The 27,414-nt window shown below is 50.5% G+C and overlaps 2 pseudogenes; one reads left to right on the plus strand and one right to left on the minus strand.

Moving 5' to 3' along the window:
• LOC115643454 overlaps positions 1-21,334 on the plus strand; it is a 44,600-nt pseudogene extending 23,266 nt beyond the window's left edge.
• Positions 1-27,414, minus strand: part of LOC115643461 — a 591,865-nt pseudogene that overhangs the window by 246,632 nt on the left and 317,819 nt on the right.

Genomic DNA, 27,414 nt, shown 5'->3' on the forward strand with positions numbered 1-27,414 from the left:
CCCTCAATGCCACGTCCATTGCAGTGGCATTGCTTAATGAAGAGCAGACAGAATTACGCCATGGAATTTTGCAAAATAGGGCTGCTATTGATTATCTTTTGCTTCTGCATCACTATGGTTGTGAAAAAGTTAATGATATGTGTTGTTTTAATATCTCTGATCACTCTCATGCTATCAATAATCAATTAGCCACAATTAAGAATCTTACTGCTCAAATTCAAATTAACAATGACCCATTTTCCTCCTGGTGGGACTGGCTATCTAGCTGGCTGCCGGGATGGGGCTGGTTACATCAGTTAATAACCTATGGAGGACTCTGCCTTTTATTCCTTGTACTCGCCTGCTGTGGCATTCAGTGTATCCCCTCCTTAATTTCGTTGTGTACCCAAGGGTGCCCATGGTCCAAACAAAAGCCTGTCCTCTCTTTCTAAAAGAAAAGGGGGAGATGTAGGGATCGGTCCTAGCTGGCAAGCCACCAGAAACCGCCCCCTGCAAACCCCATCTTGCCACAGAATGCTGACTCCATATTATTATAGATTAGAAAAGTACAGCACGCTCTGCCTACATGCAGCGGGTGAGGGGAAAAGGGGAAGAGAGAGTCCTCCACCAATGCGAAACAAGTAAACAAGGCTGTAAGTTATGCATGACACTGTAACCGAAAGAATAAAAAGGCTGCCACGCCTGACGACGGGGCGCTTTCCTGAGCAAACGAGCTGTCTGTATCTGGTTCCTTCCCGCAAGGCAGAGGAGAGAGAGCGTGGCAAAATAGCTCTCCCTTTTATCATGTCCTTTCTTTCCTCTTGGCTCCCCCCCTTCAGCGTCAGGTGAGCGTTACCTCTTCGCAGTCCCAAACTGCCCAAGGAAAGGGATGACTCCCTCCAGGGTCTAACGCAGGGGTCTCAAACTCAAATCACCATGAGGGCCACATGAGGACTCGTATATTGGCCCGAGGGCTGCATCACTGACACCTTTACATACAAAATCCCCTTTGCCCTGGCCCTGCCACGCCTCTTCTCACCCCTTTCCTGCCCCTATTCCAACCCCTTCCCCAAATCCCCACCCCTGCCCCACCTCCTCCAAAGTACACGGCTCCCCGCTTCTCCCCCTCCCTCCTGGAAAGCACTGAATGCCACCAAACAGCTGTTTACCTCCAGGTGCTTCCCACCACCAGGCAGAGGAGCGGGGATGCGGCGCGCTGGGGGGGAAGGCGCGGCGGTGAGGGGAGTTTGGTGGCAGCAGGAAATAACTCTGGGGTGGGGGGCAGGGAGCTTGTTGGGCTGCCAGAAATAACTCATCTCCCCCTGTCTCCCTCTTCTCCCCCCCTCGCTCCTGTCTCCCGCCATCTCCCTCTTCCCCTCTCCTGCCATCTCCACCTTCCCCAGCCCCCTCCCGTCTCCTGCCCCTGGTCCCATTTCCCCCTCCCCCCCTCTTGGTCCCGTCTCGACCCCTTCACCCTCCCCCCCCGGTCCCGTCTCCCTCAATCTCCCCCTTCCCCCTCCGGTCCATCTCGCCGTCTCCGGTCCCGTCTCCCAGCGTAGGGCCCGCGTGGGGCGGACACGCTGTATCCCGGGGGAGGGGCCGGGCCCGGTTCAAACCCTGCCCGGGGGCCCCGGGGCGGGGCTGTGGAGAACCCCGCCCCCAACGGGAGCAGCACCGCCTCACAGCGCCGCCCCCCCGCGTTCCAACGGCTCTAACGGCCAGAACCGTCACGTGATTCCTGCCCCTGCGCGCGCCGCGCTCAACGTCCGTAGCCGTCACGTGTCTCTTCTAACCGTCCCCCGTGAGGTGCGTCACTTCCGGCCGCTGCGGGGGCCACTACTGGTGTGCGGCGGAGCCGGTAAGAGCCGAGCGGGGGGGAGGGAGAGGAGACACCTGGGCCCGGGAACCCCCCGGCCCTGGTTCGGGCAGGAAGCTGGGCGGGGCGGCCTCCGTAGCGATGGGGGGGAGGTCAGTGTGTGTGTCGCACCTGCCCCTCCCCCCATGTCACAGCCACAGAACCCCCCCGTTTCCCGCCCCTGGTCCCGTCTCCCCCGTTCGGGGCCGTGAGCTCGTTCCATGCAGGGTCCAGTACAGGGGCTGCCCCTCCCCCCCCGGCAGCGCGGGGCTAATGACGCCCCCCCCCAGTGCAGGCCCCGCGGGAGGAGGAGGAGGGGCAGGCCCCGCGTGGGGCTCTAACGGCCCGCCCCCGCGGTGCATCACTTCCGCCCGCTGCGGGGGGGGACTCCCGGCGCGAGGGGGGAGACACCTGGGCCCGAGCCCCCCTCCCCCCCCCCGGCCATGGCTCGGGCCGGAAGCTGGTGCGGGGCGGGGGGTCCCGGTGCGGCCTCTGTAGCGATGGGAGGGGAGCTGAGTGTGTGTCCGTGTCTCGCACCTGCCCCTCCCCCCCGGCCCTTCACACCGCCCCTCCCCATGTCACAGCCACAGAGCCCCCCCTCTTGCCCCCTTCAAACTGCCCCCCCAGCTCCCTGCGGCCCGTGGGGGGGGAACCGTCCCTGTCCTACCTGCCAGCCCCCTTGTCAGACTGTTCCCGAGCTGAACGGCCTGAGCTCTGGGGACCCCCACCCAGATCTGAGTGGGGAGCAGCTCTGGGGAGAGGAGACCCCAGGCAGTGGGCAGCTGGGTAAAGAGACTAAAGTTGGGAGGAGAAACATTGACGTGTCCAAGGGCTCCCAGGCTGCCCCTGACAGAGCTAGAAAGAGAGCCCAGTTCTAGGGGTGTTCTGGCACTGAAGGTCACTGCCACCCTGGTGTTTCAGGCACTGGTGCAAACCCTTCATATGGACAGAATTTACACTAGTGCCCTCTGATTGGCACGGGGGCACCATTTACACTAGTGCCCTCTGATTGGCACGAGGGCACCATTTACACTAGTGCACTCTGATTGGCACGGGGGCACCATGTCCCAGTTTGAAGGCTTGCGGGGGGGACAAGGACACTGACTTCTATCCCAGGACACCCCCACCCCTACACCCCCAGCTGTGTGCAGGGACTGCAGCTGAGCTTCCCTGCCAAGACAGCCTGTGCATCCATGGACAAACCATCTCTTCCTGCAGCCTAATACAGTGGGGTGTGGGAACGTTTCCAAGCTCCGTGTAATGGGATGCTGGAGTTACTGGGATCTGTTCCTGGCTCTGTCACTGACCTGCTTGGTGACCTGGGGGAAGTCCCAGCCCCTCTGTGTTTTCCTTCTGCCCTTTGTCTGCTTGGATTGTGCTCTGTTTGGGGCAAGGACTGCACTGATTGGTAGCAGTGTTAGTTAAAGCAGTTTGGTGGAGGTGTGTTTGGGATATGAGAAGATCTGGGTCTGAGTCCCCCATGTGTGCGATGAAAGGGGAGAAGTCCATGTGTACCGTTCGCTTCCAGTCTGTCTCGTTTCTGCACTGAGGTGTGCATGTTGTCAGGAGGAAACAGGACTGTTTGCCATGGGAATGGTCAGCAGTGAGATGGGATCTGAGAGCAGTCTGTGTGCTTCACGATGGGTGAGTTAATGTAGAACGTTAGCTGGAACGTCTGAGAGTAAGGATGAAAGAGTTGTAAAAAGGGGTGAAGAGGTGTTCAATTGACCAAGTGTGCAGCTGTTTCTGGGGAGCGGGCCCAGTATCTGAGTGTAAAACAGGTGTCAGTAGCTCCTGTACAGCGCAGCTCACCTAAAACCACATTCTGTCTTAGCAAAGGTGAGCTCTATCCCCTTCTCTTTGCTTCGGAAAGTTGCCTTTCCCAGGGCTTTGCTGCCTTTGTGAATTGCAGAATTAGGATTACATTGGCATGTACTTTATTTCTGCCTTCCCTGATTATTAAAAATTTGAGATTTGCTGATCTCTCTTCTGGAGGGGCACCAGAAAGCTTCAGGCAACTTTAAATCCTGCGTTCATAAAGTTTTAATACGTGAATTTCCTAGCTTTTTGCACAGAGCAATGTTGGCAGCGCTATAGGCAGTTGTGGGTCTCACACAAGTTTGCAATCGGAGGCACAGAGAAGTGCAGTGACTTACCCAATGTCACCCAGCAGGCCCGTGGCAGAACCAGGAATAGTCCTGGTCCAGTGGTCTCTCCACCGAGGTGCTGAGTGATTCTGAAGTTTTGCTCCCCTCTCCTTTACTTTTTGTCCCAGTGGAATGGGAAAAATGGTCATGCTTTCAAGTGTCTCTCTCCACCTCCTCCTCCTCGTGACACTATTTCCAGCTCGGCCTCCCCTTCTTTCAAGTGTTTGCCATGGGCACTTGGTAACAGAGCCAGGGAGAGAAATCTCTGACATGGTCTGTGCGCCAGCTGGGCCTTCTGCTCCTGGTGCAGCCGTTCCCTAGCTCTGCCCCTCCTGCAAACAGGCTCCCTCCCCATACACTCTGGCCTGCCCCTGCACCTCATACACGTGCAACGTGTGCCTTGAAACTATTCCTAGTTTGGATTTGGGATGATTAAATTTGTTACCTTCAGCTGATGGTTATTCACTGATGGTTTGGGAGGGAGCAAGGCTGCTCAGTTGAGTCCATAAAGTAGATTTTCAGTGTGAATGCTTTCTTCCGTACATATGATCCACACGCTAATCTCTCAGTCACTGAGTCTTGGCCAGTGATGAGCTTTCTGTAGACACCTCACAGGACCATCCTCCAAGCGATGTGTTTGTTGTGATGGGTTTGTCAGTTCTCAGGTGAGAGCTGCTGGCAGAGACCAAGTGACCCTTTGCCAAGGGATATCTGTGTCACTGTCTAACTCCCGTAGGCCAAGGAGAGGACGACTTTCTGCCAGTGGCCTTCAGGACGGGTGCTGAGTTCACTGCAGTGCCCCTCGTCCCCTCTCTATTACCCTTCTCGGTGTGCTGTCTGGGACGCTGTCCTGCTTCCTGCTCCCCAGGCCATCCCGTATCTACTCCATGTGCCAGGCTGCTGGCAGCCCCCAGGGAGAGGCCATCCAGCCCATCAAACTGATGCCAAACCGCTGGGCCTCAGGCCTTCTGGGGTGCAGCTCTCTGAGTCCAATTGTTCCCTGCCCCAGGGGTGCTACAGGGCACGTCCTTCTAGTATGTCAGGCTCAACCCCCTGGCTGAGGCCTCGGGGCACTTTCTTCCTCTCTTGGGGCACCAGGTGAAACAGCAAAAGAGCCGACTGTCAGCAAACAAGGGTAAATAAAGGAATGAAAGAAAAAATGGGGAAAGAACTGTGAACAGCTCCCATCAGGATATGGACCCCTCTTCTGAGAGCCTTGGGAGCGTCTCAGTCCCCTTCAGAGTTTAGTGGGTCCGCAGGTCAAGTTTCAGTCTGCTCCCCCTTTGAGCTCCTGGGATCCCCACCCTCCCTCAGGGAAGGCCAGAGCCCCGAATGCTGCCAACCCTCTCCTTGGGGCTGGAGATGCTCCACAGACTGTTCCCTTCCCAGGGTTGCCCCACCACCCCCCAGAGAAGAGTAGGTCTCTCCTGTTAACTCCTGCTCCATTCCTGACATGGTTTGCAGGTGTGGAGGGGCTGGGCCAGTCCAGACTAAAGCAGCAGTTTAACTTCTCCTGTGCCAGCGTGGGGTTTAAATAGCCCTTCACAGGCACCCAGGCCCAGGGAATGGCCCCCTATCAGTTCCGTGCCTGATGTGGTGGGGAGACCCACTGGCAGCATTGTCCTTCAGGGTGCTGCTCCCACTCCCTCCCCTCCCCCTTTACTGCCACCACAGTGTCTGTCACCTTTACTTCCTGAGGGGTGACCCCAGAAGGTGTGTGGTGTTATCCCTTTCCCTACCCCCAGGATCCATTGCGCACCGTCCGTCACTCACCTCTGTCTGAGGAGACAAGGTGGGTCATGGGGCGCGGGAGATGATCTGCCGCAGATCCATCACTGAATGGGTGGCAGTCTTGAACCCCCTTGAAGGTTGCCGGGATGCTGACATTCACTGGAGGAGAACTGGGGCTTGACTGAGTCCAGGGACCATTTGGCCCACACTGTGTCCCTGTAAAGCCTGCTCTGCATTGCTGCCAATTGCTGCTGTTGTGCCTGTAAGTCTCTGTAACGCTGTCCCCAGCGACTCAAGAGCACGAGCACCAGCCTCAGGCAGACTGGTAAGAAGCAGGGAACAAACCCAAATTGGGTGTGAGGTCTGTATGGAGATTTCACCAACCAAGTATCCAGTGTAAACACTTCAGGCTGAGTAACAGCATTAACATGGAATCACAGACATTCCCCTTAGGTGATCCCATATATCTCACCACGCAGGAGAGCTCAGCTTCATGACAGATGGTCCCTTACTCCAGGGGTTCTCAACCTTTTTCTTTCTGAAACCCCCCCCCCCCCAACGCAACATGCTATAAAAACTCTACGGCCCACGTGGGCCTCAGTAACTTGTTTTCTGCGTATAAAAACTAGGGCTGGTGTTAGGGGGAGCAAGCAGGGCAACTGCCTGGGGCCCCATGCCATAGGTGTCCCCACAAAACTACATTGCTTAGGCTTTGGCTTCAGCCTCAGGTGATGGGGCTCAGGGGCCTAGACTTCAGCCCCATGCGCTGGGACTTCAGCTTTCTGCCCTGGGCCTCGGCAAGTCTAATGCTGGCCGTGATTGGCAGCCCCTCTGATAACTGCTCGTGGCCCTCCAGGGGGCCCAGACCCCCGGTTGAGAACCACTGCCTTACCCCACGAATCACAGCGATGTTCAGGTTACTACCAGTCCCAAAGGACCAGTCACTTCCGTAGGTCAATTGAATCTTAGAGCTCACAAGAAAGACAATACTTGTAGCCAGTCTTGTAATAACCTGTATTAAGATGTATTTAAAAGGAAACGAGAGTTGTTTACAAAGTTAAAGTAGGATAAAGCAGATGCAGACGAGTTACAGTCTTAAATTTCAAAAGGTAATAGAAGCTTCTATAATGAACAAGCCCTACATATTCTTTAGGACTAACGCACGCTAAGCAACTGGGGATCTCTTGCTTATGCCTAGAAACCTTTCCCTCCAGAGTCCAAGCAGCATACAGATAATCAGTTCCTTCTGTATGGGGGTTTTTACCCCCTTCCTGCCATGTGCTCTGAGCTACAAACTCAGCCAAAGAAAACTGAAGAGCACAACAACAGTCTTGTCTTCTTTAACATCCCACAATAGTCTCTCTGGTGTTGATGAACCTTTCCTGCCAGGCAGGGTGTAATGCATTCGGTTGCCAATCAGCACTTCACCTAGGTAAAGTCTCTCTCTTGTCTGATGACTTACATAGTCACAGAGCCTCACAATGCAACTAGTCAGATATTAACCCTGGCAGCAACTTGCAAGTGTTCAATAAAGTCTAAACATTAAACACATTGTTATAATTCTAATACCTGTTTTAACAATACTAACACGGGGGAGCCAGACTGATTCCAGCCGTGCGTTTGTCCATGTTCAGTTAAGACTTGGGAGATTTTGCAAGAGCTGACACCTCATCTACCTGTGTCCCAGGCAGGATGGGCAGGGATGGTGTCTCTAGCCTCTGTTTGCCAGAAGCTGGGAATGAGTGACAGGGGATGGATCATTTGATGATTCCCTGTTGTGTTCATTCCCTCTGAAGCACCTGGCATTGGCCGCTGAGCTAGATCACTCCATCATTGGGGATTTTTAAGAGCAGGCTGGACAAACCCCTCTCAGGGATGGTCTAGACCAGTGGTTCTCAAACTTCTGTACTGGTGACCCCTTTCAAATAGCAAGCCTCTCAGTGTGATACCCTCCACCCCTTATAAATTAAAAACACTTTTTAATATATTTTACACCATTATAAATGTTGGATGCAAAGCACCATTTGGGGTGGAGGATGACATCTTGTGACCCCCCATGTAGTAACCTCATGATCCCCTGAGGGGTGCTGACCCGCAGTTTGAGAACCACTGAGCTAGACGGACCGTTGGTCTGACGCAGTGGGCCATTCTTATGTTCACAGTCTCTGTCAGGAGTATCTACTCACTTGGATTCACCGGGGAGCTACAGAAAGAAACAAGATGTGCTGAGGCAAGGAGGCCCAGTCTCAGCTCCCCCAGGGTCATGCTTCCCAAAAACTAAAACTAGGCCCAGCCCATGAAAGGGGCACTCCCAAGAGAGACTGTATAAAGGCTGGAGCATCAAACCACTTTAAACCTGAGACAGCTGCCTTGGGGACAGTGACAGGGAGAATCCCCCACAGTGACTCCTTTGATTCTGCTCTTCTCTGGCCTTTGGTTCATAGAATCACAGAACTGGAAGGGACCTCGAGAGGTCATCTAGTCCTATCCCCTGCACTCAAGGCAGGACAAAGTATTATCTAGACCATCCCTGAGAGGTTTGTCCAGCCTGCTTTTAAAAATCTGCAGTGATGCAGTGATCCACTATGACCCCCTGATCCCTTTCCGCTGCAGATCCTCGTTCCTAGGCAGTCATTTCCCATTTTGTATGTGTTCGTTCCTTCCTAAGTGAAGTACTTTGGATTCGTCCTTCTTGAGTTTAATCCTATTTACTTCAAACCGTTTTCCAGTTTGTCCAGATCATTTTGAATTTTAATTCTATCCTCCAAAGCCCTTGCAGCCCCTCCCAGCTTGGTATCGTCCGCAAACTTGATAAGTGTAACAGAGAGACTCTTTTCCTGGGAGAGTTTCACCTTGTCTCAGAGGGTTACACCCTGGTGGGAGGGGGCTAGGCCTGTACTGGGATAAGGTCACTCTGTGCTTCACAGTTTGGTAGAACCTAGAATGTCCATTAGCAGAGAAAATCCTGGGAGAATTGGCTTGTGGAATGAACAAATATCCCATCTGAACGCTCTCACATTGCCCTTCTCGTCCTGGCAGGCTACAGAATAACGTCCAGGTTTCGCTCCAGATCATCCCCTCCTCCCAGGGGGAACTCAGTGTCTGCAATGGAGCTGGCTCAGGTAAGGGATTATCAGGGGCTGGTTGTAGGTTCTGATTGGAGAGAGAGGAGCAGTAAATGCATAGGAGGGTGGGAGCTGCTCGAGGTGGTGGGAGGCAGGAACTATCTAGTGTGGGGAAGGGGAGGGGACAGGATGTGACAAACCTGCTGAGGCTTGTGTACTCTAGGGTGTGATGGGCTGTCACCCTAGGGTGCAGTCTTGGGGGCTTCTGGGAACCCTTGTGCCCTCTAACCCTCAAGTTGGGCTGGCTCTTCTGACACTGCTTTGCCAGAGATTCAGCCAGCCTCTCCAGGCCCTGTTATCACCCACACGACAGCAGGTGGGTGCCATACACCCAGCTAAGCTACCTGAGTATTTTACCTAAACCACTCAAGGACAGAGGGAAGACATCAGCCAATTTCCCAGCTTCCCAGCCTTGCACTCCTGCCGTAATATAAATCCAAAATGATACCATCTTATACCAGACAGGGATCTGTATAATGTAAGCTCATAAATACAGTTTTCCTTTCCCTCGATATGGGGAAGATACGTACAACAAGCTTGTGCTAACCAAGCTCAGATTTTCCCCAGAGACTTCACTCAAAATACACTGATTATGATAAAGCATAAAAGAAGTTTATTAACTACAGAAAGATTTTAAGTCATTATAAGTGATAGCAAACAGATCAAAACAGATTACTTAGCCAATAACCAAAAACTCAAAGAAGCCTAACATACAAAATGCATAGAATTTGAATTAGCAGTTTCTCACCTGATTGATGATAGAAGCAGTCCCCCAAGTTTCCATACACAAGCTAGAAATCCCTTTAGCCTGGGACCGACACTTCCCCCACTTCAGTCTTTGTTCCTCAGGTGCTCCAGGAGTTCCCTTGTGTGGGGAATGAGGCCAAGAGATGATGTCACACTCCACCTTACGTAGCTTTTCCATATGGCGGGAACCCTTTGTTCCAAACTCAGTTCCCAGTTCAGTTAGTGGAATAATACAGGTACCAAAATGAACTTCATTGTCTTGTGGTCTGGTCACATACCTTGCTGAGTCATAGTAGCCATGACTCCTAGGCTGGCTGACAAATTCACAGGGGGGCTAAGCTCTTCCACGGTCCGTTGTCTTTGTTGATGAGTCTTCAGCACTGTCTGGCTTCTTCACTGTTGTGCCTGAAAGGCTTGTTGTAGGTGTTACCCAGAGTAAGCACATGTGAAATACAGATACAGAGTCAATATCCATAACTTCAGATACAAATATGATCCATGCACACAAGTAGGATAATCATAGTCAGCAAATCATAACTTTTCCGGTGACATCGCACATGACACATCTTGCACAAAATGCCTCATCATTATGTCCTAATGATATTATAATCCTTCCACTATGCTGAATGTGGGGTGTAGTGTCAGATAGGGCCTCATTTCAAGCCACAAGGGTTGGGAATGGAACTTCCCCTCTGTGGAACAGGAAATAACCCCCCAGCCAGGGCTGGGAAAACTTTCCAGGCTCCCAATGCTGGAGCCAGAATCCACTGACACTTCATTAGTTACCACCACCCCCAATCTTTGTGGCAACTGCAAACTTTGTCAGTGATGATTTTATATTTTCTTCTAGGTCATTAATAAGAATGTTAAATAGCACAGTGCCAAGACCCAATCCTTGTGGGAACCCCCTGGAAAGAAATCCACTCGATCACGGCTTTCCATTTACTATCACAGTTTTTAATCTATTTAATGTATGCCGTGTGTATTTTGTATCTTTCTAGTTTTCTAGTCAAAATGTTGTGCCGAATCAGGTCATATGCCTTACAGAAGTCTAGGTATGTTACATCAATACTATTAGTTGCAGCCAAACTTTTGATCTCATCCAATAAGGATATCCAGTTAGTTTGATAGGCTTTATTGTCTCTGAACCTTTGTTAATAGGCACTCATTATATTATCCTCCTTTAATTCTTTATTAAGTAAATCCATATTCACTGCTCCATTCTCTTGCCCAGTATCGATGTCAGACTAACACTCTTGTAATTAGCTGGGTCACCTCTTTTACACTTTTTAAATATTGGCACAGTATTAGCTTTATTCCCGTCTTCTGGAATTTCCCCGGTGTTCCACGTCCTAATTAAGACATAAGAACTAGGGGTCACCAAATGAAATTAATAGGCAGCAGGTTTAAAACAAATGAAAGGAAATTATTCTTCACACAGCGCACAGTTAACCTGTGGAACTCCTTGCCTGAGGAGGTTGTGAAGGCTGGGACTGTAACAGTGTTTAAAAGAGAACTGGATAAATTCATGGAGGTTAAGTCCATCAATGGCTATTGGCCAGGATGGGTAAGGAATGGTGTCTCTAGCCTCTGTTTGTCAGAGGATGGAGATGGATGGCAGGAAAGGGATCACTTGATCATTGCCTGTTAAGTTCACGCCCTCTGGAGCACTGGCATTGGCCACAGTCGCTAGACAGATACTGGGCTAGATGGACCTTTTGTCTGACCCAGGATGGCCGTTCTTAATAACAATCCTCCACACTCCTCCACCAGGTCTTTCAGAGCTCTTGCATACAAGTTATCAGAACCTGCTTATTTAAACGTGTCTAACTGTAATACCTGCTGTTTAATGTCCTCGTGAGTTATTGTTGGAATGGAAAGACTGTCGTCTTCAACATCTTATGATATGACTTACATCGTCTGTTTTTCTTCAAATCCAGGAGAGACATATTTATTGAACACTTTTAGCTCTTCTGCATGATTGTTGATGATAATTCTGCCATTTCCATCTAGTAATTTAACGCTACCAAGTTGTTTTGTACTTAATATACTTTTTAAAAACTTCTTTCTTATTTTCATTGATTAATCATTGATTTCTGATAGCTTCCCTACCAATTTTCTACAATTCTGACTTTCTAACTCATAGTCTTGACTCTTGACTTCCCCTTTCTTCCATATATTTTATTTGGAGAGTGTTGGGACTCCTACCAGGGAGCCACCAGCAGGGTCCAGAGACAGCCCCATCTCCTGTATCAAGCTCTGGCTAGTGGGTATGTGATAAATGTGATGACCCTGCCTCCGTCTGTCAGCTGGGAGGCACAAAGGTTTTCTCTTTCTACCCTCTGATGGCTCCTGGCTGCTCTAAGGAAGGTGGGGTGGTACTCTGTTAACATGTGCTTCCCGGAGCCTCCATTTCCCTGGTGCTGCTGTTCCACTCACAACCCCACTATTCAGGGGGCAGCAGGTACTGAGAGTTGGATTCTTGCTCTTTCAGGGACCGGTGACCTTTGAGGAGGTGGCTGTGTATTTCACCAGGGAAGAGGGGGCTCTGCTGGACCCCGCTCAGAGAGCCCTCTACAGGGATGTCATGCAGGAGAACTACGAGACGGTGGTCTTTCTGGGTAAGGAATCCTCTCCCTTGGGTTATTAGAAGCTGTGGAGTCTCTAAAGAACCTGAGTAGTAATAACTTTATACTTTTATTCATCATATAAGTTTTGACAAGTTTCCTTGTCCCCCTTTTTTTGCCTCATCTCCCACTCACTAGTATAATTTTTGGACATGTGCCTTTTTGGTGCCGTCCGTCATTTGAAAATTGCATCGAATGTATCCTTATTAGGTGCATTAATATCTACATTAATCACTGTAGCTTTCCTGCCTTTTCCTCATTGTAAGAGGAAAATATGCCGCCTGTAGAATTCTAAATGGAGTAAATAGGTGTGTGACTCGTGCATGGGCTTGTGTGACAGTCAGATGAGCTCCTCTTTTGATAGGAGAGCGTATAATGTTGGCATTCAGGACCCCACTGGTGAAGGGAGAACAGAGCTGTGGGAGGGGCTGAGAAGGGGGTAGTAGATAATTCTGGTGTGCCAGTACATGGGGAGGGTGTGTGCAGGGTTAGAGCTAAGAATCAGCAGGGAGGGAGGAGGTTGTAAGAGACAAGGAGGGAACACAAGAATCTCCCAAGGTGCCAGGAGGTGGTGCCGGCTGAGAATAATGGGATGAAGGGGAGGGGAGTGCGGAGGAAGGGCACCCAGGAAGTGGGCTGGGTGGGTCAGTGGGAGGGAGGAGACCTGTGGGGGATTCCAGACCTTTAACTCCAAATCCCTACCAAAGCCTTGTTGCTTTAGAGCCTCCACTCCAGTTTTATTTCTGTTCAATTTCACTTCATTATACATTTGTTTCCCAAATATTATTATTTTAACTCTTGATCTCCCTCTCCCACTCATTACCCCCTTCCCCATATAACTTCCCCATCTGTGGCAACTGATCCTGAGTCCTTGCTGCATTCCTCCCTCCCATAGCATGGCCGCTATCCAGGCACAAATGGGGACTTTGTTGATGATGTCATGCGGTGGTAGTGTAGCCTGTTCAATTTTTATACCTATTAGATTACGTATTCCGAAGCCATTCACACTAGTCTTGCTTATCTCGATACGCCGATACAGTCTGTTCCCCAGTGTTCCCTGCCCAGCTCTGATGCCGCAGAGCCTTGCCTGTGTCCCTGTTCCCCCCCTTAACAAACATTTGACGTTAATGTGGCCTCATCTGGTGTACTGTGACCAGTTTTGGCCCCCACACTAGAAAAAGGATGTGGAAAAACTGGAAAGCGTCAAGCGGAGGACAACAAAAGTGAATAGGGAACTGGAACACATGACTTATGGGGAGAGGCTGAGGGAACTGGGATTGTTTAGTCTGCAGAAGAAAAGAATGAGAGGGGATTTGATAGCTGCTTTCAACTACCTGAAAGGGGGGTCCAAAGAGGATGGAGCTCGGCTGTTCTCAGTGGTAGCAGATGACAGAACAAGAAGCAATGGTCTCAAGTTACAGTGGGGGAGGTCTCGGTTGGATATTAGGAAACACTATTTCACTAGGAAGGTGGTGAAGCACTGGAATGGGTTCCCTAGGGAAGTGGTGGAATCTCCTTCCTTAGAGGTTTTTAAGGTCAGGCTTGACAAAGCCCTGGCTGGGATGATTTAGTTGGGATTGGTCCTGCTTTGAGCGGGGGGTTGGACTAGATACCTCCTGAGGTCCCTTCCAACCCTGATATTCTATGATTCATAGAATCTGTGATTCCAATTTATATTCTCTCTCCTGTTTGACTCAGTTTATATAGTAATATTCTCAGCTATACCTTAGCCAATCATTGTGCTGAAATTTAACTAACCAATTCTAACATATTGTAACATAATTCTCTAACCAATTATATCCCACTATCCTAATTAAGTATCAGAGGGGTAGCCATGTTAGTCTGGATCTGTGAAAGCAGCAAAGAATCCTGTGGCACCTTATAGCTTCTCCTCCCTTGGTTTTCACACCTCAACTACTAGAACAGGGCCTCATCCTCCCTGACTGAACTACCTCATTATCTCTAGCTTGCCTGCATATATATATAAATGCCCTTGGAAATGTCCACTACATGCATCTGACGTCTGTTAGTCTATAAGGTGCCACTGGACTCTTTGCTGCCAGCCTAATTAACTTACACCTAGCAAAATTAATTATACAACAGACAGAAACAATTAGAGAACCAGACTGATTAACAAAGTAAAACTGGTGGCCATGAAGATAAAACAATACAGAAATGAGTGTTTCACAACCACAACCATTGATGAGTGATTTATTGCCAGACAGTGTAGCCTGATTTGGAGTGTGTTAGTAATGTTGATTTAATTTCTCCACTTAATGTATTTTTATTTAATTAATTGTAATTGATGATAATAAAATAATTTATTATGGATATTAATTAGTATGGGTTTAGGCTCTCCAATTTGTTTGATCAGAAGAATAGTGAAAAGTGCAAGGTCATGCATTTAGGGATTAATAACAAGAATTTTGGTTATAAATTGGGGACACATTAGTTGGAAGTAACAGAGGAGGAGAAGGACCTCGGAGTATTGGTTGATCACAGGATGACTATGAGCTGCCAATGTGATATGGCCTTTAAAAAGGCTTATGCGGTTTTAGGATGCATCAGGCGAGGTATTTCCAGCAAAGATAAGGAGGTGTTAGTACCGTTATACAAGGCACTGGTGAGCCCTCACCTGGAATACTGTGTGCAATTGTTAGGTAATAAAGCAAGTCCTCACTCAACTCTCCAGCACCCGAGTTCGTGCGGAGTTGGTATGGGCACACAATTCTGTCAGAGACCAGACACCAATGCATTGATCAACGGGCTCACACTATCCCAAAAGCTTTAGAATAAGTGTGGCGCCTTTATTAGGGGTGAGCATCAATATTTATACACAGAAGTAAACAAAGTGATTAACAAAAGATAATGGTCATGCATAATCAATCAAGATTTTACAGGAAAAGCAAGTTTAACAAGTAAATGCATAGAGATAAAGGCTAATGGCTACTTGATAAAGGGGGTGTCATGAGTAGTTTGCAGGTCAGTGCTTTGTTCGATAAAGGGTTCAGAGAGGATTATGCAGAGACGGCCAGTCTGGGTGTGTTTTGGCTCCCCAAAGTTCACCAAAAGTTTAGACCCAACACAGTTCTGGTCTCCCATGTTTAAGAAGGATGAATTCAAACTGGAACAGGTTCAGAGACGGGCTACTAGGATGATCTGAGGAATGGAAAACCTGCCTTATGAAAGGAGACTCAAAGAGTTTCGCATTTTTAGCCTAACCAAAAGAAGGCTGAGGGGGGATATGATGACTTTTTATAAATATATCAGAGGGATAAATATCAGGGAGGGAGAGGAATTATTTAAGTTTAGCACCAATGTGGACACAAGAACAAATGGATATAAACTGGACACTAGGAATTTTAGACTTGAAATTAGATGAAGGTTTCTAACCATTAGAGGAGTGAAGTTCTGGAACAGCCTTCCAAGGGGAGCAGTGGGGGCAAAAGATATATCTGGCTTCAAGACTAAGCTTGATAAGTTTACAGAGGGGATGGTATGATGGGATAGCCTAATTTTGGCAATTAATTGATCCTTGATTATCAGCAGGTAAATATGCCCAGTGGTCTGTGATGGGATGTTAGATGGGATGGGATCTGAGTTACTACAGAGAATTCTTTCCTGGGTGCTGGCTGGTGAGTCTTGCCCACATGTTCAGGGTTTAGCTGATTGCCATATTTGGGGTCGGGAAGGAATTTTCCTCCAGGGCAGATTGGCAGAGGCCCTGGAGGTTTTTCACCTTCCTCTGCCGCGTGGGGCACGGGTCACTTGCTGGAGGATTCTCTGCACCTTGAGGTCTTTAAACTACGATTTGAGGAGTTCAATAACTCAGACATAGATTAGGGGTTTGATACAGGAGTGGGTGGGTGAGATTCTGTGGCCTGCGTTGTGCAGGGGGTCAGACTAGATGATCATAATGGTCCCTTCTGACCTTGAAGTCTATGAGTATGAGAAGATAAAAGTTCGTCCTGAATCAGGGCTTCACAGATGTTCTAAAAAGACCTTCGGAGGTATGACAGGAAGCTCACACTGAGACAGATGTAGTCATAAAGACCTTTTATTAAAATCAATGAAATAGTAAGCAGGTGGTAAAACACTTAGAATAACAGAGTTGCAATTGTACTAGTGTTATTCAAGAGATACATATGATAATACAATATTATGTGCTGTAAACTTTGGTTAATACTCACAGTCTGTTTTAATAACCTGGTGTTGGAAGATACAGGACCCCGTCTCTGGTGGTTCTGGCTTCACAGCTCTAGCAGAGGAAGCTAATGCAGAGCTGTTAAAGCTGTTTACTTTCTAACTTAACTCAATAAACCTTAAACTGAAATAAAGCGTAGGGAAACCAAGCGTAGCCTGGTCCCCTTAAAACTTAAAGTTTGAAAAGGAACAAAGTACGATCTATTAATAGTTAATAGGCATCGATACGTTGTTGAAGATAGGTGAGTGGCTTGCCTCTAAAATGGAGAGATGAATCGCCTTTTTATAGGGCATTGGTTGTAAATCCTTCCTCTTATGCCCAAATTTCATCCTTCCCCCACAGAAAGGTGAAAGTACACTTACCCCATAGGCTAGTATGTCTGTGCGTATGGATGACGGGTACTTGCGCTCTTGTGGTTTACTTGTTATGTCTGTGGGTACAACTTTGAAAAGTGTCCTTTGCCGTCCTGCATTGTCTACTGGGTTAGGCAAAAATCTCGAGACCTCTGGTGGGTGTTTTAGCTATTTGGGTCATCTCTACTCTTCTGGGAAAAGGGTCCCAGTATAGATATGCTAACTTTGTCTTAGCTTAACATACAGGGTTTTAGCCTGTTGGTCTCTTGCATTACAGCTAAACTTATTTTTAATATAAATCTGTAAACCTATTACATCAAATACTCAAATTTATAAGAAAAGATATATCTATGCAAGCAAGCAGATTAAACCTTAGGGCTACAACAGGATGCTCTCCAACTAAGTTTTCTTTAACCATCTTAAGATCTGTTTTTTAATTTGGTGGTGATGGGCACTATCCGAACTGGATCATCTTCCTAACAGGCCAATAGCACCTTATTTCAGTGTGACTGGTTTGGGGTGTGAGGATGTGACCCTTCGCTTCCCATCTTATGGCTGCCCCTGTTCCTTAACCAAAGGCCTTTGCCTAAGAACAAGGTCTCAGACTATCCCAGTGCAAGAAGGGCCATACACAGGCAGACTGTGATTTTGATTCTTTGGTTTTATACCCCTGTAACTAGCTAAATGAAAAAATACACCTAAGTCCTTAAACTATAGGCTTCACAGGCAGGCCTGAATATCTCTATTCCAACAGTGGGTTCTGCCCCTTTCCCCATTCTGTGTCTGTCTTGTCTATTTAGATTGTAAATTCTTCAGGACATGGGTCATCTACTATTCTCCGTTTGCATTTGTCCTAGCACAATGGGGGCCCAGTGTTAGTTGGTCTTTAGGCACTAAGGTAATGAATATGATTTATAATAATAATAATTCTCCTGCCACTTTGAGCCAAGGAAGCTGGCCTTGGGATGTTACTGCTTAAAAATGAGCTGGGATTAAAACCATGGAAAATTCTTTGATAAGTATCCCAAAAATTCCACTGACTTCTCTTTTTTTCTTTTCCTGGAGTAGAGTTTCCAATTTCCAAACCTGATGTGATCTCGCAGCTGGAACGAGGGGAAGAACCGTGGGTCCCTGACCTCCAGGCCTCGGAGGAAGAAGTGCTCCCGAGAGCTGCCTGCACAGGTGAGGAGTTGGTTAAACCAACCCAACAACTGTTTAGGAATGCAGGAAACATTTGGGATGCCCTACAAAGACCCTGTGAGCTCTCTGAGTTCAGGATTGTTCCCTGCAGATGTGGAATGATTACGGCCGATGTCACTCATGGCTTCCCTCCTACCCTGACTGACAACTGGCAGCATGTCCCTCCTTGATCTCGCTTTCCCCTGAGTGTTCTGGTGAGATGTGGACCCAGAACTGATCCCTTCCTCTCTCCTCTGGGGAAGGGTTTGGGGGAAATCAGCTCTCTGAGTTTTCCTTTCTTTCTGGCACAGAGTGACCTCTGTCTGGATTCTCTCTGTCTCCCACTCAGGTGATGGGATGGTGAGTGAGAATGAGGAGAAATCCCAGAAGGAAGATGCTCAGCAAGTAGAACCGCATGGAACGTTATCAGGAAGATCCAAAGGGAAAGTTTCCAGGAGTTTTGCATGCCAAGAAAAAGCAAAAGCCTATGAGACTCAGCAGATGCCAGAGGAAAACTTCAGTAGCCACTCAGACCTTATTACACACAAGAGAATCAACTTGGAATGGAGACGCTACACATGCCACGAATGCGGGAAAAGCTTCAATTTTTCCTGTCTCCTTGTCAGACACCGCAGAACCCACACTGGAGAGAAACCCTATATGTGCTCTGAGTGCGGGAAAAGCTTCGGTCAGCACTCAACCCTTGCAACACATCGGAGAATTCACACAGGAGAGATGCCCTACGTGTGCTCCGAGTGTGGGAAACGCTTCAGGAATCGTTCAGCCCATGTCAAACATGTGAGAGTCCACACAGGAGAGAAGCCCTACACGTGCCCTGAGTGCGGGAAAAGCTTCATTGATAGTACATGCCTCATCTCACATCAGCGAACCCACACAGGAGAGACGCCCTACACATGCTCTGAGTGCGGGCAAAGCTTTACTCTCAGCGGTACCCTGAGCAGACATCGGAGAATCCATACGGGTGAGAAACCTTATGGATGCTCTGAGTGTGGGAAAAGCTTTAGTCAGCGTTCAGACCTCATCACGCATCAGAGAACCCACATAGGGGAGAAGCCCTACACGTGCTCAGAGTGCGGGAAATGCTTTTATAACAGCTCTTCCCTGAAGAAACATGGGAGAATCCACACCGGTGAGAAACCTTATAGATGCTCTGAGTGTGGGAAAAGCTTCATTCTTAGTTCTGCCCTCATCTCACATGAGAGAATCCACACAGGAGAATCACCCTACACATGCGCTGAGTGCGGGAAAAGCTTTGCTTATCACTCAGGCCTTATCACACATAAGAGAATCCACACAGGGGAGAAGCCCTACACGTGCTCCGAGTGCGGGAAACGCTTCCACCGGAGCTCACATCTTGTCGCACATCAGTTAATCCACACGGATGAGAAACCTTATGGATGCTCTGAGTGCGGGAAAAACTTTCGTCGGCACTGGGAGCTTACCAAGCATCAGAGACGCCACACCGGAGAGACGTCCTAGAAATGCTTTTGGGGTGGGTAAAGCTTCAATTGGACTTCAAACCTTATCACGCATCAGAGAATCCACAGGGAGACGCCCTTCACATGCTCTGAGTGCGGGAAAAGCTGCAGACGGAGCTCTGACCTGACCTGATTATACATCAGAGAATCCACACCGGTGAGAAACCTTAAGGATGCTCTGAGTGCGGGAAAAGCCTCAAAAATAGCTCACACCTTATCAGACATCAGAAAATCCACACGAGGGACCTGTAACACACGCCTTGATTAGGACTGGCCAAAGATTTTTTTTTTTTTTAAATAATCACATTTGCTAATTCCCACATAGTGATCTGTGCACCATCTTCACTGTGGTCTCAGGTCCACCAGATGAGTTGCCGCCTTCTGCCTTTTGCAGCTCATCCTTCTTTGGGATCAGTCCTGTGATCTTTTCTATCAACTGCTCTCCTTTTGAGTCTTACGAACATGTGTCCCTCCAGCCAGGAATGTTCATCCGCTCCAGGTAGGGGAGAGAGGTTTGATCCCAACAAGCTACACTGAGGCAAAAGCTCCCTGTGCCTGACGTCCACTAGGGCTGCACGTGGCCTTGGCTGCTCAAGTTAGTGATCTCGGTGTAAAAAGACAATTATAGTTGTAGTTCAGCCCAGGTGCAGTGGTTGGCATTAGCTTCCCCCTTGACCTGACTTAAACTCTTATCACTTTTCCTAGTCTAAACTGTGATTAATGTCCTTAAGTCTTGTCCAGTAGTGTCAGGCTAAGCACTATTAGGCCTCAGCCTTCCAGAAGTTGTAAGAAGCGAGTACTGTTGAATCCTGCAAGCATAAGCATAATCTAGCTAGGAAGCTTTATAGACTAAAAAGGAAACTCTGTAAAGATAGATACAGACTTGTGGTTACTATGCTCTGCAACCAAATACTTCTCTAAGCTGACTCGAGCATTTTTGAGTCTAGCAAATTGACCACAATTAGTCACATAGAGTAGCGATGAGCCGAGCACAGATGCACAGTTCAGAAGTTCAAAACAACTGCAAATACCACACTGAAACATTTGGCCACCTTTATTGGTTGACCTGTTTTAAAACACGGCCAGCAAATACTGTATAAAAAGAGTTTAAAGGGGTGTGTGTGTGTGTTGACCTAAAAGAGATCACTCCACATACACCCCCTGAAGCAAAGGGACTTGTGCGTCACTTACTATCTGTGCCTTGCCAGTGCAGGAAACAGTCAACTGAAGGTAATGGATCTTTGGAAGAATGCAGGGCGAGATTGAAGAGTGGAAAAGTCTGGTTGTACTCGAGCTAGTTAATCTTAAGTCTGTATTAATATTATAGTTTGTTTATATTAGCAAATTGTTTAAGTTGTTTAAAAACAGTATTAGTCAATAGTTAATCAATACATAACAACTGTATATGTTTTGTGCCTTGCTGAAAGCAGGTACAGCGCAGGTGAAGCTAGCAGTTTATAAATCATAAAGTCGCTGTGCCTGTCTTCAGTATAAGTTACTATCAAGTTTATCATAAAGGTCAATCAAAGTTTATAAGTTGTTAGATAAGGTTATAGGTAGGTTAAGGTTAGTACAATATAGTTAATCAGTGTATTAGTATTGCATATAGAATTTTATTTGTTGGGGGTGGTTACAGTACATGTGAAGTAGCTGGGCAATCAGTAATAGTACCGTTGCACGTGCTTGTAACTATTTTCAGTATTATTTACCTTTTATATGCGCACTTATAGGAATAGGTAGTTAATGTATAATATTACTTGTACTTGTCTCCAGTATAAGTTGCCGTTTGTATTAATCCTCACTCAGTGCTGGTCTTTAATTCTGTTTTTCTTATTCTGTCTGTGTTTCCTTTAGTCATAAGTCATTAGAAACCTTTCTTGAGGAATAATTAGCTGTTTAGTTTCTCTTTTGCGGACACTAGTCAACCTCATTCCATCTGTGTTGGGTGGTGGGAAGTAGCGATCACCCAAGGCCCCACTAGGGCCCTGACGTGAGCCCCCCCAGGGCTCTGATGTGTGCCTCCTCCTTCCATTAAACTCCACATAAAGAAACCCTGAGCATCACTGTTATACAGTTCCCCCATTTCAAAGTCATCAGGTTCCCCCTTCGGGAACAAATTGTTTCATTCCCAGTTACTCTGTTGTTGCTTCAGGTTGTGATGGAGAGGAGATATTTTTACTACCATTTTCCTCACTTAAAATATATTGAAGTATAAGGGACCTGCTTAATCTGGGGCTAATATTTCTACCTTCTATCACTCTCCTCTAGGCCTGTGGCCTGCTCTTCACAGGATATAGGCAGAAGAGAGAGAGCGTGGCAAAATAGCTCTCCCTTTTATCATGTCCTTTCTTCCCTCTTGGCTCCCCCCCTTCAGAGTCAGGTGAGCGTTACCTCTTCGCAGTCCCAAACTGCCCAAGGAAAGGGATGACTCCCTCCAGGGTCTAACGCAGGGGTCTCAAACTCAAATCACCATGAGGGCCACATGAGGACTCGTATATTGGCCCGAGGGCTGCATCACTGACACCTTTACATAGAAAGATACAAAATCCCCTTCGCCCTGGCCCTGCCTCTACTCCATCCCTTCCATGAGGCCCGGCCACGCCTCTTCTCACCCCTTTCCTGCCCCCATTCCAGCCCCTTCCCCAAATCCCCACCCCTGCCCCGCCTCCTCCCAAGTACACGGCTCCCCGCTTCTCCTCCTCCCTCCTGGAAAGCACTGAATGCCACCAAACAGCTGTTTACCTCCAGGTGCTTCCCCACCAGGCAGAGGAGCGGGGATGCGGCGCGCTGGGGGGGAAGGCGCGGCGGTGAGGGGAGTTTGGTGGCAGCAGGAAATAACTCTGGGGTGGGGGGCAGGGAGCTTGTTGGGCCGCCAGAAATAACTCATCTCCCCCTGTCTCCCTCTTCTCCCCCCCCCTCGCTCCTGTCTCCCGCCATCTCCCTCTTCCCCTCTCCTGCCATCTCCACCTTCCCCAGCCCCCTCCCGTCTCCTGCCCCTGGTCCCATTTCCCCCTCCCCCCCTCTTGGTCCCGTCTCGACCCCTTCACCCCCCCCCCGGTCCCGTCTCCCTCAATCTCCCCCTTCCCCCTCCGGGCCCGCGGGAGGGGGTGGGGTAGGCCCCGCGTGGGGCGGACACGCTGTATCCCGGGGGAGGGGCCGGGCCCGGTTCAACCCCTGCCCGGGGGGCCCCGGGGCGGGGCTGTGGAGAACCCCGCCCCCAACGGGAGCAGCACCACCTCACAGCGCCGCCCCCCGCGTTCCAACGGCTCTAACGGCCAGAACCGTCACGTGACTCCTGCCCCTGCGCGCGCCGCGCTCAACGTCCGTAGCCGTCACGTGTCTCTTCTAACCGTCCCCCGTGAGGTGCGTCACTTCCGGCCGCTGCGGGGGCCACCACTGGTGTGCGGCGGAGCCGGTAAGAGCCGAGCGGGGGGAGGGAGAGGAGACATCTGGGCCCGGGAACCCCCCGGCCCTGGTTCGGGCAGGAAGCTGGGCGGGGCGGCCTCCGTAGCGATGGGGGGGAGGTCAGTGTGTGTGTCGCACCTGCCCCTCCCCCCATGTCACAGCCACAGAACCCCCCCTGTTTCCCGCCCCTGGTCCCGTCTCCCCCCGTTCGGGGCCGTGAGCTCGTTCCATGCAGGGTCCAGTACAGGGGCTGCCCCCCCCCCCCCCGGCAGCGCGGGGCTAATGACGCCCCCCCCCCCCCCAGTGCAGGCCCCGCGTGGGGCGGACACGCTATAACCCGGGGGAGGGGCCGGGCCCGGGCCCGGTTTGCTCCCTGCCCGGGGGGCCCCGCCCTGCCGGCGGGCGGACCGCGACCAGGAGCGGGGGGAGGGGGATAAGGGGCGGGGCTGCGGGGAACCCCGACCCCAACGGGGGCAGCCCCGCCACACAGCGCCGCCCTCTCCCCTCCGCGCTGCGCTCTAACGGCCCGCCCCCGCGGTGCGTCACTTCCGGCCGCTGCGGGGGGGACTCCCGGCGCGAGGGGGGAGACACCTGGGCCCGAGCCCCCCGGCCATGGCTCGGGCCGGAAGCTGGTGCGGGGCGGGGGGTCCCGGTGCGGCCTCCGTAGCGATGGGAGGGGAGCTGAGTGTGTGTCCGTGTCTCGCACCTGCCCCTCCCCCCCGGCCCTTCACACCGCCCCTCCCCCATGTCACAGCCACAGAGCCCCCCCTCTGATCCCCTTCAAACTGCCCCCCCGCTCCCTGCGGCCCGTGGGGGGGGGAACCGTCCCTGTCCTACCTGCCAGCCCGCTTGTCAGACTGTTCCCGAGCTGAACGGCCTGAGCTCTGGGGACCCCCACCCAGATCTGAGTGGGGAGCAGCTCTGGGGAGAGGAGACCCCAGGCAGTGGGCAGCTGGGTAAAGAGACTGAAGTTGGGAGGAGAAACATTGACGTGTCCAAGTGCTCCAGGCTGCCCCTGACAGAGCTAGAAAGAGAGCCCAGTTCTAGGGGTGTTCTGGGCACTGAAGGTCTCTGCCACCCTGGTGTTTCAGGCACTGGTGCAAACCCTTCGTTATGGACAGAATTACACTAGTGCCCTCTGATTGGCATGGGGGCACCATTTACACTAGTGCCCTCTGATTGGCACGGGGGCACCATTTACACTAGTGCCCTCTGATTGGCATGGGGGCACCATTTACACTAGTACCCTCTGATTGGCACGGGGGCCCCATTTACACTAGTGCACTCTGATTGGCACGGGGGCACCATGTCCCAGTTTGAAGGCTTGCGGGGGGACAGGGACACTGACTTCTCCCGACCCAGGAAGCCCACCCCCGGCTGTGTGCAGGGACTGCAGCTGAGCTTCCCCGCCAAGACAGCCTGTGCATCCATGGACAAACCATCTCTTCCCGCAGCCTAATACAGTGGGGTCTGGGGACCTTTCCAAGCTGCGTGTAATGGGGCGCTGGAGTTACTGGGATCTGTTCCTGGCTCTGTCACTGACCTGCTTGGTGACCTGGGGGAACTCCCAGCCCCTCTGTGTTTTCCTCCTACCCATTGTCTGCTTGGATTGTGATCTCTTTGGGGCACGGGACTGCACTGATTAGTAGAGGCATTAGTTGAGCAATTTGGTGGAGATGTGATTGTGATATCAGAAGATCTGGGTCTGAGTCCCCCATGTGTGCAATGAAAGGAGAGAAGTGCATCTGTACCGTTCGCTTCCAGTCTATCTCATTTCTGCACTGAGCTGTGCACGTTGTCAGGAGGAAACAGGACTGTTTGCCATGGGAATAGTTAGCAGTGAGATGGGATCTGAGAGCAGTCTGTGTGCTTCACGATGGGTGAGTGAATGTAGAACGTTAGCTGGAACTTCTGTGAGTAAGGATGAAAGAGTTGTGAAAAGGTATTCAATTGACCAGGTGTGCAGCTGTTTCTGGGGAGCGGGCCCAGTATCTGAGTGTAAAACAGGTGTCACTAGCTCCTGTACAGCGCAGCTCACCTAAAACCACATTCTGTCTTAGCAAAGGTGAGCTCTATCCCCTTCTCTTTGTTTCGGAAAGTTGCCTTTCCCAGGGCTTTGCTGCCATTGCGAATTGCAGAATTAGGATTACATTGGCATGTACTTTATCTCTGCCTTTCCTAATTATTAAAAATTTGAGATTTGCTGATCTCTCTTCTGGAGGGGCACCAGAAAGCTTCAGGCAACTTTAAATCCTGCGTTCATGAAGTTTTAATACGTGTATTTCCTAGCTTTTTGCACAGAGCAATGTTGGCAGGAGGAGTTAGCAGCGCTATAGGCAGTTGTGGGTCTCACACAAGTTTGCAATCGGAGGCACAGAGAAGTGCAGTGACTTACCCAATGTCACCCAGCAGGCCCGTGGCAGAACCAGGAATAGTCCTGGTCCAGTGGTCTCTCCACCGAGGTGCTGGGTGATTCTGAAGTTTTGCTCCCCTCTCCTTTACTTTTTGTCCCAGTGGAATGGGAAAAATGGTCATGCTTTCAAGTGTCTCTCTCCACCTCCTCCTCCTCGTGACACTATTTCCAGCTCGGCCTCCCCTTCTTTCAAGTGTTTGCCATGGGCAGTTGGTAACAGAGCCAGGGAGAGAAATCTCTGACATGGTCTGTGCGCCAGCTGGGCCTTCTGCTCCTGGTGCAGCCGTTCCCTAGCTCTGCACCTCCTGCAAACAGGCTCCCTCCCTATACACTCTGGCCTGCCCCTGCACCTCATACACGTGTAACATGTGCCTTGAAACTATTCCTAGTTTGGATTTGGGATGATTAAATTTGTTACCTTCAGCTGCCCCACACTCCCCATCGCAGTCCGCCACCTTCAGCTCCCCCACACTCCAGTTTTAGTTCTTTGTGGTGTCCTGATGGTTATTCACTGATGGTTTGGGAGGGAGCAAGGCTGCTCAGTTGAGTCCATAAAGTAGATTTTCAGTGTGAATGCTTTCTTCCGTACATATGATCCACACGCTAATCTCTCAGTCACTGAGTCTTGGCCAGTGATGAGCTTTCTGTAGACACCTCACAGGACCATCCTCCAAGCGATGTGTTTGTTGTGATGGGTTTGTCAGGTCTCAGGTGAGAGCTGCTGGCAAAGACCAAGTGACCCTTTGCCAAGGGATCTCTGTGTCACTGTCTAACTCCCGTAGGCCACGGAGAGGACGACTTTCTGCCAGTGGCCTTCAGGACGGGTGCTGAGTTCACTGCAGAGCCCCCATGTAGCCTATCTATTTCCCTTCTCGGTGTGCTGTCTGGGACGCTGTCCTGCTTCCTGCTCCCCAGGCCATCCCGTATCTACTCCATGTGCCAGGCTGCTGGCAGCCCCCAGGGAGAGGCCATCCAGCCCATCAAACTGGTGCCAAACCGCTGGGCCTCAGGCCTTCTGGGGTGCAGCTCTCTGAGTCCAATTGTTCCCCTGCCCCAGGGGTGCTACAGGGCACGTCCTTCTAGTATGTCAGGCTCAACCCCCTGGCTGAGGCCTCGGGGCACTTTCTTCCTCTCTTGGGGCACCAGGTGAAACAGCAAAAGAGCCGACTGTCAGCAAACAAGGGTAAATAAAGGAATGAAAGAAAAAATGGGGAAAGAACTGTGAACAGCTCCCATCAGGATATGGACCCCTCTTCTGAGAGCCTTGGGAGCGTCTCAGTCCCCTTCAGAGTTTAGTGGGTCCGCAGGTCAAGTTTCAGTCTGCTCCCCCTTTGAGCTCCTGGGATCCCCACCCTCCCTCAGGGAAGGCCAGAGCCCCGAATGCTGCCAACCCTCTCCTTGGGGCTGGAGATGCTCCACAGACTGTTCCCTTCCCAGGGTTGCCCCACCACCCCCCAGAGAAGAGTAGGTCTCTCCTGTTAACTCCTGCTCCATTCCTGACATGGTTTGCAGGTGTGGAGGGGCTGGGCCAGTCCAGACTAAAGCAGCAGTTTAACTTCTCCTGTGCCAGCGTGGGGTTTAAATAGCCCTTCACAGGCACCCAGGCCCAGGGAATGGCCCCCTATCAGCTCCGTGCCTGATGTGGTGGGGAGACCCACTGGCAGCATTGCCCTTCAGGGTGCTGCTCCCACTCCCTCCCCTCCCCCTTTACTGCCACCACAGTGTCTGTCACCTTTACTTCCTGAGGGGTGACCCCAGAAGGTGTGTGGTGTTATCCCTTTCCCTACCCCAGGATCCATTGCGCACCGTCCGTCACTCACCTCTGTCTGAGGAGACAAGGTGGGTCATGGGGCGCGGGAGATGATCTGCCGCAGATCCATCACTGAATGGGTGGCAGTCTTGAACCCCCTTGAAGGTTGCCGGGATGCTGACATTCACTGGAGGAGAACTGGGGCTTGACTGAGTCCAGGGACCATTGGCCCACACTGTGTCCCTGTAAAGCCTGCTCTGCATTGCTGCCAATTGCTGCTGTTGTGCCTGTAAGTCTCTGTAACGCTGTCCCCAGCGACTCAAGAGCACGAGCACCAGCCTCAGGCAGACTGGTAAGAAGCAGGAACAAACCCAAATTGGGTGTGAGGTCTGTATGGAGA

Source organism: Gopherus evgoodei, unplaced genomic scaffold, assembly GCF_007399415.2.
Source record: "Gopherus evgoodei ecotype Sinaloan lineage unplaced genomic scaffold, rGopEvg1_v1.p scaffold_60_arrow_ctg1, whole genome shotgun sequence".
In the NCBI taxonomy this organism is placed as follows: domain Eukaryota; kingdom Metazoa; phylum Chordata; order Testudines; family Testudinidae; genus Gopherus; species Gopherus evgoodei.